We start from the raw sequence: 20,065 nt of genomic DNA, 5'->3' as shown, positions 1-20,065 counted from the left end.
GAAGACAGCCATCTACAAGACAGGAAGACAGCTGTCGCCAAGAACCATATCAGCCAGCACCCTGATCTTGGACTTCTAGCAAAATAAATTTCTGTTGTTTAAGTCACTCAGTCTATAGTATTTTGTTAAAACAGCATAAGCAGATGAAAATAAGGTTAATATTTAGAATATACATATATATATAAATATACATATATGTATACATACACACACACACACACACACACACACACACACACACACATATATATACTCTACAACCAAAAAACCAAACCTAATATATAAAAATGGACAAAGGACTTAAACAGACATTTCTCAGAAGAACATCTGCAAAGGGCCAATAAGTACATGAAAAGATGCTTAATATCATTAATCAGTAGGGAAATGCAAATCAGAACCACAATGAGATACCCCATCACACCCATTAGGATGGCTGCTATTTAAAAACAAACAAAAACAAAAACAAAAACAAAAAACAACAGAAAATAATAAATGTTGAAGAGGATGTGGAGAAATTGAAACCCTTGTGCACTCACTGTTGGGAAAGTAAAAGAGGGCAGCCACCATGGAAAACAGTATAAAATGTTCCTGGAAATATCAAAAAAATCAAATTACCATATGATCCAGCAATTCCACATCTGGGCATATTACCAAATAATTGAAAGCTATGTCTTAAAGAGATACCTGTATACCTATGTGCATAGCAGCATTATTCACAATAGCCATAAGTGGAAGTAACCCAAGTATCCATTGATGGCTGAATAAACAAAATGTGGTATATACTCCCAGTAGAAAATTATTCAGCCTTAAAAAGGAAAGAAATTCTGACACATCACACAAGATGGATGAACCCTGAGGACATTATTCTAAGTGAAATAAACTGGTGAGAAAGACAAATAATGTATCATTCCACTTATATGAGGTACCTAAATTAGTTAAGTTCATAGAGGCAGAAGTAGAATGGTGGTTGCCAGAGAATGATGAGAGGAAAATTGAAAGTTATTAATGGGTACAGAATTTCAATTTTGTAAGGTGAACAAGGTCTGCAGAAGGGTGGTGGTGATAGTTGCACAACAGTGTGAATGTACTTATTGCCACTGAATTGTACACTTAAAAGTGTTTAACATGGTAAATTTTGTACTATGTGCATTTTACCGCAATTTTTAAAAATGTGACAAGAAAAACAAAACAAAAACTATAGTGTAGGAGGGCTCTGGAGGCTTTCATACCTATTTGAGCAGAAGCATCTTGAGCCATAATATTCAGTCCCAGTTCTGGGCCCCTGCACATGCCCCTGCCTCTATCTGGGATATCAGCTGTGAAACCGAGAAGAACTCAGAAAGGAACTGTTTACAAGGGTGTGGGTAGGGTTTGGAGGAGCAGTCTGGAAAGTGTAGAACCTTCAGGCTAAGACTGTTATCTTGCCTGGGCCTTCAGGGGTGAGGGGAGGAGCAGGTGGAACCCAGAGAGAGTTGGGAGGAGAGGCAGAAGCTGTGGCCTTCGGTAGAGAAATGCAACTGATTCGTGGAGACTGACTTAGTAGGTTGCTAAGGAAAGAAAGGCCTCAAACTCATTTTCCCCCTCTCTCCAATCTGCAACTCACTGGCTCACAGGGAAGCCTACTGATGTGGTGTCTATGAGCTGGTGGAGAGAGATGGAAAGGAGACACAGAGGGGCAAACAGGAAGCTCAGATATCTGCCCTGCCCCCTTGGCCTGGCTCAATTCAATGCCACCTTCTGAAGGGAGCGCCAGAGTCTCCCCACTCTAGAAATGTCCCCAGTCTAGAAGAGCCTCATGAGGGCTCCTACGCTTGCTTGTCTGTCAACATACCTGCTGCACAGCTGGCCTGTGAGCCCTTCCCAGAGAACAGCCTCCTGGCATTTGCCTGTATGATCAAGCACGGTGCACAGCACACACTCTGAATAACCAACCAGTTTTTCCCAACTTCCCATTTCTATTATCAGCACAGCTTTTCTCTCACTTTCCCAAACTTAAAACCTCAAAGGCATCTTGGACTCCTCCCCGGGGCTCTTGTTTCTCAAACCCACTGCTGACCAGACTGGGAGCTCAGGCTCTGCAATATTTCCTGCCAGAGCCCAGTCTTTTTCTCCAGCAAAGACCTGGGTGGAAATTGTCGCTTTTCCCTTTCAGAAGTTCCTCCTGAAGCTCATGCCTTCTGTGACTCCTGACACACTTCCAAAGTTCAGCTGGGATAGGTCACTTGCTGCTCAAAACCTCTCATTTTAACTTATTTTAAGCTAACACCGATCAACATGACTCTGCGCCGACTTCCAGATATGATTTTCTCTTATGTTCCCAGATGCCCCATGAAGCAGTTGTCGCCATGCTTTACAACAATGACACTGACACTGAGAGTTTGCTAACCTCATTCACAGGGATCCACTTCAAGTGAGCACACAATCCTGGGCCCAATGTTCCGTCCTGCTCCAAATTAAAAGAGTTCCCAGCTGACCCTGGCCACAGCATCCTTACCACCTACCCTGTAGTGTAGCCAAACTGGAATCTCCTCCACTAGCCTCATCTTGTGGCCCCCAAGATTCTCCAATACGACCTCCTTCCATGGATATTCTATCCCCTCACAGGCCTTTCTGATGCTTCCACCTCTGAACCTCCAGAAAACTTGGAAGCTCTTTTCTAGTACATCTATGTCCATGTCCCCCACCTGCTCCTGGCAGAGCCACTTCCACCTCCCACATGGAGCTGCAGCATCCCAACAGTCTCTCTGCCTCTGTCTGCTCTTGTCCGTCTTTCCCTCTACAGTTAATGTCCACATGGCAGCCAGAGGGGACTTTTATTTAGTTATTTATTTAGTTATTTAGCTATTTATTTGTTTGTTTGTTTGTTTTTAGGTTGATTTTTTAAAATTTTTAATTACATTTAAGGGGTAATATTGGTTAATATGATTATATAATTTTCAGGTACACATTATCATTTGACATCTGTATATTCTATTGTGTGTTTACCACCCAAAGTCCAGTTTCCTTCAGCTACCATATATTTGATCCCCTTTACCCACTTCACCCTCCCCCTAAACCCTATATTTGACCCCCTTTACCTCGTCTACCTCCTCTTTTCTCCCCCACCCCGCTAGTAACTATTAGTCTACAGTCTTCTGGTAACCACTAGCCTATAGTCCATGTCCATGAGTTAAAGGGGTCTTTCAAAAATGTAAATCATAAAAATGGCTAAGACAAGTACATTTTATGTTATATATTTTTTTACTGAAATTAAAATTTTTAATTATTAAAAATATTTTAAAACACAAATCGAATCATGACACTCCCTGAGCAGAAGCTCTGATGACTTCTCACTGCATTTAGAATGAAAATCCAGACTCTTTCGCAACCCTCAAAAAGTCCTAGGCTATTGGGACTGCAACCACCTCAGTCCTGAAGCTTGCTGCTGCTTGCTATACCTCAGTCACACAGCTGCTTCCGGCTCCCTGAATGTGCCCATTAGTTCCCAAAGAAGAGCTTTACACCTGCTGTTCCCCCTGTCCGGAATGTTCCCCTCAGCTGGTCTCTGCTCCGGAGCTCTTCCTCTGAGGCCTTTTCTTTGCACTCTCTAGATTAGCTGCCCTGCCCCACCCCTGTTCATTTCTTCAGAGCCTTCATCATCAAACCAGACTATTAGCATCACTGATTATCCATCATTGGATACTGGCAAGATAATCCTTCATCACTGGGGAAGCTCTGTGTCAGCAGGGCCTTGTTCATCATAGTGCTCCTGATGTTTATACTGTAACTAGCATATAGTAAGTGCGTAATAAATATCACTAATGAATATTTAGAGTCTGCCTGTGTGCAGGTTATCTCCCTGCCCATCCCTCATTAGACAGGCACACAGGCCCCAGCATGGAGCCCTAAAAATGAGACGCATCCACTAAGTAGGTGCTGAATTAATGGGTGAATACCAAATGGAACTATAAAGCAATGACAATCCTTTTCCTGTAAGACTTATAAAATGTCTCTAAACAACTGCAAAAAAAAAAAAATTCCAAAATTGATTTCAGGATGATAACTCCATTGCCATAGATACAGTCCCTTCTAGTATTATTACTATGAAATAAAATTCACGATGACATATAAGTATTATAAAAATTAATCTCATTTACTTATAAAATGCTTGAGAAAGAATTCCTAAAATTATTCAACACCAAATCTCTAAAATCATCTACTGCTTCATCTCATTTCCTGAATTTATTCCTGAATGACAGCTTTTAAAATTTTTGGTATACATCCTACTTTCATAGTAATGGTATATAATACTTTCATTTTTATGGTTTAAGATTTCAGATGCCTCCATTGAAACATAATAAATAAATATGTTAGATGCTTCGAAAAGTGGTAGCTGATGGTAACCACAGATTTAGGGACCCAATGATTTCAAATATCTAGTCTAAGTACCTAATCTTTTTCCTAACCTTTTCCATTTCTTTTTTCCTAACTGAAACCCCTAAGTCAGTGGCAAAGCCTTATGATGTCAGTTGCTCAGCATCCAAGGCAGCAGGCAGGCCAGTTCTGACTCATTCTGTTCTACTTCCTCTAAGAACAATGAAAGAACTGCAGAGCACTCTGCCCTACCACCCAACAAAACCTTAATGCCCTCCACAAACATGCTTCTAAATACTTGCACTTTTGAGACCCAGGAGGGAGGGGGAAAGCCCTCTCTCCCAGCACTGCTGAGTGTAGATGCAAAAGGTATCTCCCTTCCCCCATCACAAAAGTCCCTGTCCCCAGTGCAGAAGTAGGCCCCCTCATCACATCCACTACCTCCTCTGCTCATTATATTTTAGCCACACTGGCCTTTGGGCCAAAGGAAAATATAAACAAGGGAGATGCACCAGCTCTGCACATTCAGGAGAGGTAGCCTCCACATGGCACACAACCTCCATGTGCTGCACAATCTATATTGCAAATGAGACTCAACAATAGAAACTACAGAGGGTCATCTCACAAGTCCCCTTGCTGAGAAAGTGGCTTAACAATTCAAGAATTGTGGTAGAAGTATCCCACTCACATCCCCAATTCCAGTTCAGAGGCAAGAGTGCTGGTATCAACTCTTCTGTACCATCATAGTCCACCACCACAGTAACAGGCTCTCCAGCCAGTGCTGTCCGTGAGTTAAATGATGGGACTTCCTCAAATGGCCTGTTTTCCCTTCAATAATTTAGTCACAACTGCTTAATTTCTATTCCCCTGAAAGATATGTATTCATCCCTACTCATTCCTCACCACCCATCTGCACCACTCACCACATCAGAGACAGGGTACCCTCAGGATGCCTGAGCTGTCTGAACTAGTTTCTGACAGTGCGTATTTATATATGGGGTGTGGGAACAACCAATTTAATAATGAAAGTAGATTTTCAACTTGTCAAAATATAGAATTTATATATGCAAAAAACCAAGACTGGACTCTGGTTCCTTTCTTATTCTTGCTCAAAGATGGCAGTCTTCTCCTCTGATATGGTACCTTCAGAAGCCTATGGCTTCTGACAGACTCACTAAGGACCCCTGCCAGGTAGAAGTGGATTTTCTATAATGACAGTCATCTGAAAAGGCAACCCTAAGTCATGAGAGCTTAGAGTTCAGAGTAGTAGGGTCTCAACTGGATCCCAACCATGTTGAGTGCTGCAGCCCAGGTATGTTGGTAGGCCAGCTGGGAGGACCCTATCTGGCTGGCAGTCTATCTGTCTGAGGAACCAGAGAGCTTCCTGGGAGAACTTTCATTGTAGGGGATGAGGGAGGCAGGCAGGAATTGGGCCAGCAAGACAACATTTCTTAAGCTCTTTCCTTAAGAAATTCTGAGGTCTCCCACTGTACCCATTGTGTCTTTGGGAACGTCCTGGAGATTTGGCTCTCTGGCATTTCCTAGTTACAAAGAAACCATGGTGGTGGGGGACTCAGTGGTGGTAGAGGAGCAGTAGCATGCCAGGGCTTCTGTGGTCCCAGGAGCTGTGGAAAGGTGTATGCAAGGTGATGGGTAGGAAGGCCCTGGGTACAGTGAACAGCCATCCTAGAAAATACCCTGGTGAGGGTAGGAGAGGGACAGAAGAGAGAGGCCACATAGCAGTTGAGCCTGTTAGCAGTCTGTGTTAGCTCTTGGGACTACCAGGAATAAATGCAGGGAAGACAGACCTTTTCTGGAGCTTCTATAAGCATAGAGGGTTCAGGGACCTAAACTTGCATCTACATTGTCCCCCTGGTTGCCCCAGAGTCATGGTGAACACCCCCTCTGAGTAACTGGCAAGCCTATCCTTTGCACAGGCTGTGAGAATCTGCCATTGGTCTGGATTTCCTTATTGTTACTGGATTAAGTGAAATCACTGAATGCAGCTGATTTCTTTTTTGTTTTTGCATTCCTGAAATATTCTTTTCTAACCCATAGGCTTTAGCTATTTTCCTGTAGTGCCAGCTGGCTAATGAAAGCAACTGCTGTGCTTTGCAGGGTTAATTTATTCAGTGCCTGGAATATGCCCTATCTTTCCCCAGTACAACATGCTTCTAGTATTGTGTTTTAAGTATATACAATAGCTACAAATATGAGAGATAATGTTATAGGCTGCTCCTGGGATTACCTCATCATTACGTGTCCCTAGCATGGTCCTTGGGAGTGTGATCTATCCCTAGGGTGGGAATGGAAGACAATAAGGAACAGCAAGCACTGTGGCTTCCCCCCAAGGATGGGCTTTTTGTGATACAAACGTGTCTAACTGACTTATAGTGAAGAAAGACAGTCCCCTTGTCCCTCAAAGAACACAGCAAGGTCTGTGTTATAAGCTGCCTCCACCTTCTCTTTGTTTCAGGGTAAGGCACACAGCATGCTTTGCCCACTCCTACCAGGCACCTTGCACTCTAACCCCAGCACAGCAAATGACTGGCAGCTGCTCTATCCTCTAGTTTCCGGGCCTCCCCATGGCCACTCGATACCCAGAACAAAGGGCTTCCCACCCCTGATTTCTACTTTCAACCTAACCGCTGCTGTCCTGGAAAATTCAGTTCCTGGCCCCTTGTCCTTGGAACAGTCCAGCTTCTTTACCACAACGAGCGACCACAGCATCCCTTATACCAGTCTAACATTCTGTTGACTTGTCTCCCATCCCCAACTCCTCAAATGATCCTTGAGCAAAACTCTGTCTCATTGCTCTGTGGTTCCATTGCTCTGGGCCCAGCGTCTGGTCCATAATAAATATTAGTTAAAGATGGAACATAGACCTAACATGAAACCTAAATAAAACTAGAAAAGTGCTAGAAGAAAACAGGAGAAAATCTTTGTGACTTTTTGAGTTAGGCAAAGATTTAGATGCAACACTGAAAGCATGATCTATAAAATAAATTTTAAAAAATGCTGATAAACTGGACTTCATCACAATTCAAAGCTTCTGCTCTTTAAAAGACATTGTCAAGAAAATGAAAAGACAAGCCACAGACTAGAAGGGAAGTATCTGCAAAACACGAAACTGATCAAGGACTTTATTCCTGCATTTATATAAAACTCACAAAATTCAATAATAACAAAACATGCAACTCAATGTAAAATGGTCAAAAATTTAAACAAATACTTTGTCAAAGAAGATATACAGATGGCAAGTAAGCACATGAAAAGATGCTCAACATCATTATTCATTAAGTAAATGCAAATTGAAATCACAAAATATTACTATATATCTATTAGAATGGCTAGAAATTAAAAGAAAACAAAACAAAATCTAGTGCTGGCAAGGATATAGAGCAACTGGAACTCTCATTCTGTACTGTGGAAATGCAAAATGGTATAGCTGCTTTGTAAAACAGTGTAGCAGTTTCTTATAAAATGCTTAGTTGTAACACCTGGATCAAGTTGTAACACCTGGATCAAGTTGTAACACCTGGGAAAATACTACATATGGTTCCATTGATATGAAATTTTAGAAGAGGCAAAAATAATGTAGAATGACAGAAGGCTGAGTGATCAGTGCTTGCCTAGAGCCAGGGGGTGGGGAGGGTAGTGGTACCTGGGAAAGAGACTTTCCATAAAGGGAGACAAAGGGAGCTTTTTAGGGTGATGAAAAAGTTCAATATCTTGCTTGTAGTGGTGGTTCCTTGGGTGTACACATTTAGCAAAAGTCATTAAATTGCACATTTAAATGAGGCATTTGTTGAGACTCAGAATCTAGAAAACTGATTAGGATCCTGCCACTGTCCTTCATCCCTTCTACATCTAGCCAGTCACCAAGTCCTATAACTCGAATTCCAAAATATCTCCTCTTCCTCTGCTCTTTATTCACAGTGCTTCACATCATATTGGGATCAGAATTACTGCTGGTTTCCCTACCTACAGTCAGGGCCAATGCCACTGTGTGCCGCCATGCTGCTAGTAGGCTTTCTAAAACATATACCCACTTATGTCCCCCTTCTGCTTAAAAACCTTCCACCACCACCCCCGCCCCCTTTCAGGATGAAGACCAAATTCCATATGTCCACAGCCCTACTTCTAACCATTCTCTCACATACCCACTGCAGAGACCTGCTCCTGCACTGGACTGTTTGCTCCCTGAAAGCACCACAATGCCTTGCAACTCCAAGCCTTCACACATTCCACCCCCTGGCTGCAACATTCTCCCACTCTCTCAGCCCGTTAACTCCTCCTACTCATCATTCCAGGCTAAGCTGAAGCATCCCTGACTGAGTAATCTTTCTGCTCATTCTGATCCGCTACTGGATTAGATACCCCTCCTTTTAACGTTGGCATCCGTAATGCTGCACTATAGCTGCTTTAACTGGGTTGTCTGTCTCTTACCTAAGCATCCAGAATGGGCGCCATATTTTTTGCCTCTGGATATTTGAAATCAAGCGGATCCCTATGCACATTTACAACCCAGGCCGTTGCCCTAGGAGCTCATCCTTTTTCTACTTTACTGCATATATCCCTCCCCAGCTCCTCTGCTGCCTCCCCACAGGGCCACTGATTAGGCCACTTCCTTCAGGCACTCAAGGCTCTCCTCATTACAAGGAGGCCCATTACTGCAGCATCAGCTGTGGCTCCCAAGGCTGTTTCAGAGGGACCTGTCTCCCTGGCTGCCGCATGTTCCCGGCTTACCTCACTCTTGTGATTGTACAAAATAAATAAGTGCTCTCCAGTCTCCTCTTATTTCACGTCTTTCTTGCAGCATCGTCCCTAAATTCACTGAGTAGAGTGTCATTTTCTTACTGGTTAAATGTGTAAACCTAATACATTTCCTTCCATAAGTAGCATCACTTTGTGATCAGAGCAACCCTGTAGGCCTTACAGATCATGTTGTAGAGTTCTCCCTTCATTAACAACAACGTTTTATTTTAACTTTTAAAGTTAACATTATTTCATTTTCATTGTTTCTTACTTACAGTAAGTTACAAAGTTTCCTTTTAAAATATGTTAATAATGTAAGTCAGCTTTAGGGACTTTAATGAGTAAGTGATGGTAACTGGCTCTGGCAAAAATTGTGAAGAGTGATTAAATGTCTAAAATCAAGGAAACAGTAGTCCCAGTGAAAGGAATGAAGAAATGGCAGAGGGATGAAAAGAAGGGGGCGAAATTTGAGAGACTTGAGTGATGGAGTCAGCACGAGTTTCCAAGTGGTAGCATGTGGCCAAAGGAGAGGGAGCCTCAAAGAAGCGCTGATGTTTCACCCATACTCTTCTTAGAAGAGCCTCATGGCTGCCCCCCTCCTGAGCACTCATCTACAGGAGCTCTTGTCTATTATTCTCCATTACAGCCCCCTATTTGGTAGCTTCATAGCAATGCTCACAATCAATTTTAACGTGTCTGCTGCTCCCACAGGCTGGCACATTTTCTCTTCTGCTCACCCTTGTTTCCACAGGGCCTACCACACTGCCTGGTTAGAACCAGGTGCTAGATAGCTGCGAAGCGAATAACAAGATGGATGGCCTTTGAACTCTGCATGATGGCTTTTTAAACTAGAGATAAGGAACACATCTGAAAAGGGAAGTGAAGAACACAGTGAGTTTGGGGTGGACTCTACAAGTTGTGCATGTGGGGATGGTTTATACGTAGCATGAAAATAGGGACTGAGCTATTTAGAGGTCAGTGCTCATTAATGCAGCAACTTTTCATCTGTGCCTCTCAGACTGAGTTTTTTCAACAAGTTCCTAGTTTCTTTTCCTAAATATAAGTTAAAACCCATAAAGACTGTTAAAACACTGTCCCCCATATGCTCACTCTTCCTAAAATTTGTCATGTACTTTCTCAATCCTGAGCTTTTACATGTAGGTTCATGCTCTTTAAAATTTTCTTACCTCTGGAAAAATGTCTATTCATTTATTTACACAAATAATAGACTAATACAGACTCATAAAAACTTCAAACAGAAGTATGTCTAGCAAAAGGTGAAAGAGAGATGTGGTACATATATACAGGAATATTACTTGGACTTAAAAAAGAGTGACATCTTACCATTTGTGACAACATGGATACACAGAGAAAGACAAAAACCATGTGATTTCATTTATATGTGGAATCTAAAGAGCAAAATAAATGAACAAACAAAACAGAAACAGACTCATAGATACATTTAAAACCCAAACTATTGCCCATTTCAATATTTACCAGATGGGAGGAGGGTTAGGGGGTGGTGAAAAAGGTGAAGGTATTAAGAACTATAAATTGATACTTACAAAATAGTCATGGGGATGTGAAGTACAGCATAAGGAATATAGTCAATGATATTGTAATAACTATGTATAGTGCAAAGTGGGTACTAGACTGATCGGGGGGAATCACTTTATAAATTATATAAATGTCTAACAACTATACTGTACACCTGAAACTAACATAAAATAATATTGAATGTCAACTGTAATTAAAAAAAATTTTAATTAAGTTAAAAAAAAGTTCAAGAGACCTTGCTCTAATTCTATTTCCTTCTCTAGAGGTAACATAGTAAACAGCTTGATATTACATGTCTAGTACTTTTAAAAAATAAATTTTATATACATACAAATACATAGTTTAGGCTTCTTAACATAAATAATAAAAAATTTAAGGTAAATATGATTATATGCCTACTTAAAAAGATGTAAAGTACTTTTCTAAGATACATTGAAGGTATTCATATTTTATATTTTGGTAGATTTTATAAAATTACCATCCCAAAATCTTTACTAATTCTTCTTCCTATTAGTTGTGACTGCCAGTGTCCATCTCCATATATTTTCTTTGACACCATATGTTATTTATGTTTTCATTTTTTGCCAATATGTTGCAGGGAAAATGATATTTCATTATTATTTCAATTTGCATTTCCATGATCCTCAGTGAGGTTGAATATTATGTTTACTGGTCATTTGCATTTCTTCTGTGAATTACCTGTTTATAAAAATAAATATAAATTGCAGTTTATAAATTGCTTTTTCTGATTTTTTCTTTGTGTGTTTGTCTTTTTCTAATTGATTTGTGGGAATTCTTCTGTAGTGGTATGTATGTTGCATATATTTATCATTTGCCTGTCTCTCAGTGTACCAAGTTTTTAATGTATATAGAGTCAAATGTGTCATTCTCCCAAGATTATATGAAAGGTTGTTTTAGACCATAAAGGGAAAGAATGACACATTTGACTCTATATTAGAAATATATAATGCACATTTATGTATACAAAAACACACGTAGATAAGTTAAATACTCTCCATATATATCTATATACATCAAATACTTTTTCAGTGTTCTTTTTAAATTTAGCTTTTATTTCCTCACCCCAAGAACCCATAGAGTGGACACTATTACTATCCCCATTTTACAATTAATAAGACTTAGGAACACAAATAAAGACAGCAATCTGTCTCCAGAGCCCATGCTCTTAATAAAACTTCTTTTTGAATTTTTGACAAAAAAGCCAAAAATATACAGTGAAGAAAGAAAAGCCTCTTCAATAAATGGTGCTGAGAAAACTGGAAAGCTACTTGCAAAAGAATGAAACTAGACTGTTGTCTATCACCACGCACCAAAATTAACTCAAAATGGATTAAAGACCTGAATATAAGACCTGAAACAATAAAATGCATAGAAGAAAACATAGGAACTAAACTCAAGGACCTTGGACTTAAAGAGGATTTTATGAATTTGACCTCAAAGGTAAGAGAAGTAAAAGCAAAAATAAATGAATGGGACTACATCAAACTAAAAAGCTTCTGCTCAGCAAAAAAAACCATCACCAAGGTAAAGAGAGAACCATCCGAATGGGAAATATATTTGCAAGCAATGCCTCTGATAAGGGTCTAATATCCAAAATATACAAAGAACTCATATGATTCAATAACAACAAAAACACCAACAATCCAATCAAAAAATGGGCCAAGGACCTGAACAGACACTTCTCCCTAGAGGACATACGAATGATCAACAAATATATGAAAAGATGCTCAACATCGCTAGCTATTAGGGAAATGAAAATCAAAACTACAATGAGATATCTCACACCTGTTAGAATAGCTATAATCAACAGGACAAGTAATAACAAATGCTGGAGAGGATGCGGAGAAAAAGGAACCCTCATACACTGCTGGTGGGACTGCAAATTGGTACAGCCACTATGGAAAACAGTATGGAGTTTCCTCAAAAAAACTAAGAATGGATCTACCATAAGACCAGCAATCCCTCTACTAGATATTTACCTCAAAGACTTGAAAACTCATATTCGTAAAGATATTTGCACACCAATGTCCATAGCAGCATTATTGCAGTGGCCAGGACATGGAAGCAACCAAAGCGTCCTATGATAGATGATTGGCTAAAGAAACTGTGGTACATATATAGAGTGGAATATTACTCAGCCATAAGAAAGGGATGAAATACTGCCATTTGCAACAATATGGATGGACCTTGAAATAATCATACTAAGTGAAATAAGCCTGACAGAAAAAGTTGAAAATAACATGATATCATGTATATGTGGGATATAAACCTAAAAGCAACAAATGAACAGGACAAACAAACCGAGATTCATGGACATAGACAATGGACTAGTGGTTACCAAAGGGGAAGAAGGGAGAAGTTGAAAGGAGAAAATAAATAACTAAATAGATAGATGATAGATAGATAGATAGATAGATAGATAGATAGATAGATAGATGGATGCATAGCTAGATAGATAAATAAATAAGTTTTAAAAACTTCATTTTGACTTAATGTTAGTTCATACGACTCATTCGCTCTACACATTATAAAACAACAAAAATTAATACAATGTGATAATGGCACAGAAAGTTAGTTCCTGTAAATAGAACAGATGATCCAGAAATATCATTTAACATAGAAAAACTGAAGTTATAAAAAAGTACAAAATATTAGAGAACAAAAATTGCTCATAAATGATATTGGAAAAACTGCTTAGCATAATTTTTTTAAGTTAGTTTAAATCCACTTTTCATGTCAGCCATGAAAGTAAAAACTAGAAGGAAAAATCTCTTTAAAAAGGATAATTTAGATCACTAAAGTAAGAAGAATTAGAAAAAATAGTGGACAGACTTAGATATGTAAACGTGTTAAATGACTGCATGTTTCTAAAAAACTCATTTTAAGAAGGTCTGAGGAAAATAACTGACAAAAATATGGCAAATAAATCTTATTAAAATCCTAATAAATAAATGAGCAAATGAGAAAGTATAACTCGTAAACAAGTGTGTGAAAAAAACATTCAGCCGGACTACATTTTTAAAAATGCAAAATTACAAAAGAGGGGTCCTGTTTTTGCCTAGTCTTTTATTGTTGTTTTTGTTTTTATGACACTGTCACTGGTGGAATGGATAAATTAAGCTGGTACTCTCCCATGGAGTATTGGCAGAAAGCAATTTAGCAACACATCCAAGGCACCATTAAAATATTCATATAATCCCATGTCTGAGAATCTAGTCTACAGATATAATCCAAAAGCATGAGAAAAATTATATGGGCAAGAAATTTACTGAAGATTACAATAATGGAAGGAAGGAAGGAAGGAAGGAAGGAAGGAAGGAAGGAAGGAAGGAAGGAAGGAAAGAAGGAAGGAAGGAAGGAAGGAAGGGAGAGAGAAAGAGAAAGAGAGAGAGAGAGAGAGAGAGAGAGAGAGAGAGAGACTGAAAGGGAGAAAGAAAAGCAATGCAAATTTGAAAAACAGAGAATAAATAGTTAAGTAATTTATAGAACAATGACTTACTAGAACATTATACACTCTTAAAAATAATTTTGAAACCAATGTAAAAAAATCTTATGCTATAATATCTAGTTGGACAGGTAGAAAGAAATATAGAGATTTTAAGTTGTTTCAAGGCATGGGATTGAGTCACTATTTTCTCCAATTTCTTAACGTATTCTGGATTTAAAAAGACCCAAGTTCCAATCCCAGGTGTTCCATTCCACCCACCAGTCTATCTGACTAACCTTAACCAAGTTACATCGCCTTTCTGTGCCTCAGTTTGCTCACCTATAAAGTGAAGACTATAAATGTAATCACCTCATTGGACTACTATGAGAATCGAATGAGATAATGTTTCTGAAGAACTTGACTGCTGTACCTACCAAACAGTAAGCATTCAAAAATGCTATTTTTATTATTAAAAAGATTTTGCATGTTTTAAAACTAAAATTAAAATGAAGGGAAAAGATACTTCACATGGAGTGGGGTTTTTTTTCAACTGCAAGTTTAGTATTGTTAATTTTGACTTCCTCTACTTTTGTGGGTTTCTCCTGCTAAGAACAGACAACACTTACGCATAAACTCAGTTGGCAAGAGAAAGATTAAAGGAAGCGAAACGGCTACTCTAAACTAGAACCATGTAAAAATATATAGTCTATGGAGTTTAGTTGTAAAGGAACAAACGGGGCCATATTAGTGACGACGAAAGTAGAAGCAGCAAATGCAAGTCTTTACATTTGTGTTCTAATTAGGTGAGGGAATCACATTTCCGGGGTAAACTTAAAATATAGACTTCTTAAATTACTGGGCCAAATATTTTATTCTAATAAGAAATTAGCTCAGTGGAAAAAGGAAATAAAAATCCCAAACTTAATTTCTAGAAAACAGAGTGGTGAAGAGACTTTTCAAAATAGTTTGAATCCCTTATAGGGGCAAATAGGAGTAGGACAAAATATTCGCTACACAGAAACCAAATAATAAGTAACTTCCTAGAAAAGCCTCTATCTTTGCCATATCTTTGAAATTCAGCCATCTAGGCCTCATAAACATAATGTTTGGCCTAGATAGCAAGCACTGAGATATTATTGGGCCCTCTGTTAAATGAGAAGGCATACTCTGAAGTGCTGATTTTCAGGGGTAGAAGGCTCTAGAACCTTTGGGGGGCTAAGAACCAGTCAAGTGGGCAGTTCTCTCTACAGGACTTTAGATTTTCCACACTTGGTAAGAAGAATGCACAGAAAGCCCTATTCACCTTAGTCGTGAAAAATAGATCTCCACACTGCTAGTAATTAGTACCCGTAGAGAGGATTTCTTTTCCAAAAAACTGTATACATTAAACTTTCAGTTAGCATTAATTATCCTTACTTTGAAAGATGAAACAATAACAGGCAATAAAAAAAGACTATTTTTTCAAGATGTCAGAAGATGAGTTTCAAATTCATTTTCAGCCCCTCCAAAACATGCATGTAATATATTAGCTTATCTAGTTCATGAACCACAAATAAATGTATTAATAATAATGTCTTAGTCATATCAAGATCCACTGGGTACGTTTGACAGTACACCTAAAGCCAAAGTACCTCTTCCCCCAGATAGAGTTGTTCTAAGATTTTCCGTCTCGATCTTAAATAATAATAATAATAACTGTGTACTTACTGCAAAACCTTTTGCTTCTCGTGCTTCTCTGGAGCTGCTGACCTCGATCAGCAAGTCAGCCACACTATTCTGGCATTTGGTGCTGGCCAGGGAGGAAAACCACAAGAGGCTGAGGCAGTAAGCATTTGAGCAATGCTTCACTCAGGAAGCAGGCGGGCTCTGCTTTCCAGGGCCTCTGACAGCCTCTCCCTCTGTCTCTCATAATCTCTCATAATCTCTCTCTCTCTCTCTCTCTCTCTCTCTCTCTCTCTCTCTCTCTCTCTCACACACTCTCACACACACACACGCGCGCGCGCGCATACACACACAGAGCAGACAGAGCACAAAATCATTTCCATCCTACTGATTCCTGAATACTTAATGTGTATCTCTCTAAAACATAAGAATTTAAGATGTACGCTGACTAGTTTCTTCCTGATTGCTCCCCGAAATATCAAAGAGAAAAAAGAAAAAAATGTAGCCAATCTGTTCTTCAGAAGTGAATCTGCCCTGAAGCCTCAGGGCCCCTCACTTATATGATCTGGAGGTTGTAAAATGTCATAGGTAAGATGGAGAACTCCATAACAATCAGGAAGCATTTCAAAGCAGACAGTTCTGATAAGCCGACTCAAGGGATCCTGGAGGTAAGGCATGTGGATCTCCAGGACTCTGGTAATTTGTTAGAATTTCTTTTTCATTTTAAGTAAATATTTTCATACCTAATTTTGAATTCAGAGAGCTCTAAAATTATATGAGCACTCTCACAAAATCTGGGGTCCACGTGCCCTGCCACTACACATAGCCCACAAGCCCAATGACAATGATCTCCTGCCAACAGGGAGCAAGCATGCTGCACAGGAAAAATAAATGGAAGAAATTTTTTTCAGGGAAACAAGCTACATGTATTATATCCACACTCACCAAAAACTGGAGTCATCAGGGCTAGGCTAAGCTTAGTCACTGCTATAAGTTGAATTTAATTGCTATTTTACTGGGTAGTAGGTGTGAAAAGCATCCTAGCTCTTACATGGCAGAGGGCTCTTAGCAGGCAGTATGAGTTTGCAGAGCCTCAGTGACACTGAATCCCTGACGTTCACTATAGTCCCATCCCCACACAAGGACTGCCATTCTAACCACAGAATAGAGTAAAGAGCTGTCCTCACACAGCTTAGTGCTGGCCTTCCCCATCTAGGGGTGTTATTATAACTCTGGCCCCACGTCCCCCTGGCGAATGCTGCTGCCTTTGGTGGCCCTCCCTCTTTGCCTTAAAGAAAGCAAGAGGCATAATGCTGGGAACTGCCATCATTCAGAAATATCCACCTTCTTGAGGGTCAGGGGCATACAGGGACTTGACTTACTTGGGTGTTCCTCCAGTGCGTGCCACCATGGCACAGACACTGAAGGTGGTAGTGATTGCGACTTTGCAAATGACAGAATTCCAATTGAACCTTGCTTAAGTAAAATGGAAATTTATTGTCTTGATGAACTGAAAAGTCTAAGGATGAATTCAAGCTGTCTTTAAGCTTGGGGTGCTAATGTCACTGGAAATCTGTTTTTCATTATCTCTTGGCTCTGCTCCCTTAAGTTCACTTCATTCAAACACAGGAACTCTTGGGATGGGAAAGCCTTTCCCAGGAACATTCCAGGCTAGAGGTCTTTGAAATTCAAGAACTCAGAAGAAGGAAGAAACTCCTCAGAAAATAACCCTAGAGTGATATTGTCCAACCCAGTGGCCAGAGAGAGGGACACAGGTGATTGGGACCTCTCTAGTTATGAGAAGAGTAGTTCCCAAAAGAAAAAATGCTGGATAAACAAAAAAGTATGAGCTAGTCACCCACTAGTGACTTGGATTATTAAGACTTTCATGTGATCCTGTCTTACTTCCCCAATTGAACTGTAAATGTATTAATAGAAGGATCTATACAAAACGTTAATTAACAGTGGTTATCCCTGGGATCGTGGGTAATTTATGTTTTAAATTCACATTGTATCTTCTAAATTTTATAAAACAAGTAGATATGAAATTGTGCAATAAAATTATATAATGAGATGGATTATTTCAAGCTAAACAAATATCCTATAGACAAAGTAAAATATATATATATATATATATATATATATATATATATATATATATATAAACAAAGCTGGTAAGAAAATTGCAGTCATCCTCAAAAACTCTGTAACATTTTACTGAATGATAAAAAAGAGGACTGGATGAAAAAACATACCATGTTCTCCAAATGAGATATTCATTCTCCACAAAATAATTTTATAAATGTGTTGCAATTTCAGTAAAATTCTAATAGGACTAGAAGTGTGAAAAAATTCTTTATAAATTATCATAAAATTCACCCGTAAAATAATTAATTCTTCTCTGTAAAAGAAAGTTCTTGAAAAAAATAATGAAAGTGGATTTGTACTCCTAGATATTAAAATAGATGAGAAAAGTAAAATAATTACAATGGTATGGTTCAGGAATAGAAAGAACATCAGTTCTTAACAAATGCACCATAACAAAGCAATCATAAAAAAGCACCAATATAAGAATTTAAGTTATGATAAAGGCGGCATTACTAATCTGAGGATAAAAAATACATTGTTTTTAAAATGGCACTGGGAAAATTAGCTAATCATTTACAAAAAAAAAATATAGATTCCTACCTCACACCATATACCCAAATGAATTCTGATGGACTAAAGATTTAAGTGGAAAAAAAGAGAAGCATTATAAGAACTAGAAGAAAATAGAAGAGATTATATACCTTAACACGGTGAGAAAGGCCTCTCTGAACCACATATAAAAGCAGAATACATAAAGAAAAAACAAATTTGACTACTTGAAAGTCAAAACCCTCTGCAAATAAAAAAAAAAAACTATAGAGGGAGGTAGATAGAGGTAAGGGAGGGGTCAAATATTGGGTGGCAGAAGGAAATTTGATTTGGATGGTGAACACACAATGCAATATATAATGACATATTATTGAATTGTACACCTAAAATATATTTGCATTTATTAACTAATGTCACCCCAATAATTTTAATTTAAAATAAATAAATAAATAAATAAAGCCATAAACAAAATGTAAATACCAACGACGAGATGAGAAGAACATCTGAGCATAACCTTTGGTTTAGTTATTCCATTTGTAGGAATATATCCTATGAAAATAATCATGAATAATACAAAGCTATATGTGCAAGAGTTAAAGCTTATCTTTGATTATAACAATGACAATAAAGAAAATAATTAAAAGTCTAATTGGTCAGACTATGGTATATCCACATAGTTAAATATTATACAGCCATTAAAAGGGACACTATATCAATATTCCCTATGATATAGATGCAAAAAATCCTCAGTAAAATAACTACCAAACCTAGCAACATATATAAAGGATTATACCATGATCAAGTGGGATTTATCATAGGAAGTCAAGATCGGTCCAACACCTGATAGTCAATGTAATACACCACATTAATAGAATAAAGATTGCCAGATGGGATGGGAGTTTGGGGGTAGGTGAAGACAGTTAAGGAATTAAGAAGTGGTAGTTACAAAATCAAGAGGATGTAAAGTATAGCATAAGGAATATAGTTAATTACATTGTAATAACTATATATGGTGTCCAGTGGATACTAGATTTATTGGGGTGATCACTTTGTAAGTTATATAAATGTCTAATTATTATGTTGCACACCTGTAACTAATATAACATTGTGTGCCGACTGTTATTAAAAATAAAAAAGTTATTTTAAAAAATAAAAAGGGTTTTACTAAAAAAAAAAGAATAAAGAACAAAACCATATAATCATCTCGAGATATAGAAAAGGCATCTGACAAATTCTAATGCACCTTCATGATAAAAACACTCAACAAACTAGGAATAAAGAGAAATTACTCAACTTGATAAAAAATCAACAAATCAACTACAAAACACCCCAGCAACCAACATTATACTTACTCGTAAAAATCTGAGAGTTTTCTTCTAAGATCAGAAACAAGATAAGGATGTCTCTGCCCTCACCACTTCTAGTCAACATTGTACCATATATTTAGCCAGAAAAATTAGGCAAGAAAAATAAAGAAAAGGCATCTCTTTGAAAAGAAAGTAAAAAATATCTCTATTGGCAGATGACATGGTCTTGTATGTAGAAAATCCTAAAGAATTTACAACAAAAAAGAGCTAAAAAACTTGTTTAGCAAGGTTGTAAAATATACAAATCTTTTTTGTTTCTATACACTTACAATAAACAATCCAA

General features: G+C 38.3%; 1 protein-coding gene across 6 annotated transcripts in view; it reads right to left on the bottom strand.

Annotated features, from left to right (window-relative positions):
* Positions 1–20,065, bottom strand: part of SPECC1 (sperm antigen with calponin homology and coiled-coil domains 1) — a 239,842-nt gene that overhangs the window by 170,412 nt on the left and 49,365 nt on the right. Inside the window, exon 1 of one of the 6 annotated variants that reach the window (XM_016145134.2) lies at positions 15,824–16,003. The exons of the other annotated variants lie outside the window; for them this stretch is intronic. The gene's annotated coding sequence lies outside the window, so the exon portion shown is untranslated. Of the gene's footprint in view, positions 1–15,823; positions 16,004–20,065 lie in introns of those variants that run through there. 6 annotated transcript variants of the gene reach the window in all.

The sequence above is a fragment of the Rousettus aegyptiacus genome, unplaced genomic scaffold (genome assembly GCF_014176215.1).
Source record: "Rousettus aegyptiacus isolate mRouAeg1 unplaced genomic scaffold, mRouAeg1.p scaffold_m13_p_6, whole genome shotgun sequence".
Lineage (NCBI taxonomy): Eukaryota > Metazoa > Chordata > Mammalia > Chiroptera > Pteropodidae > Rousettus > Rousettus aegyptiacus.
This window is presented reverse-complemented; position numbering and strand designations above follow the sequence as displayed.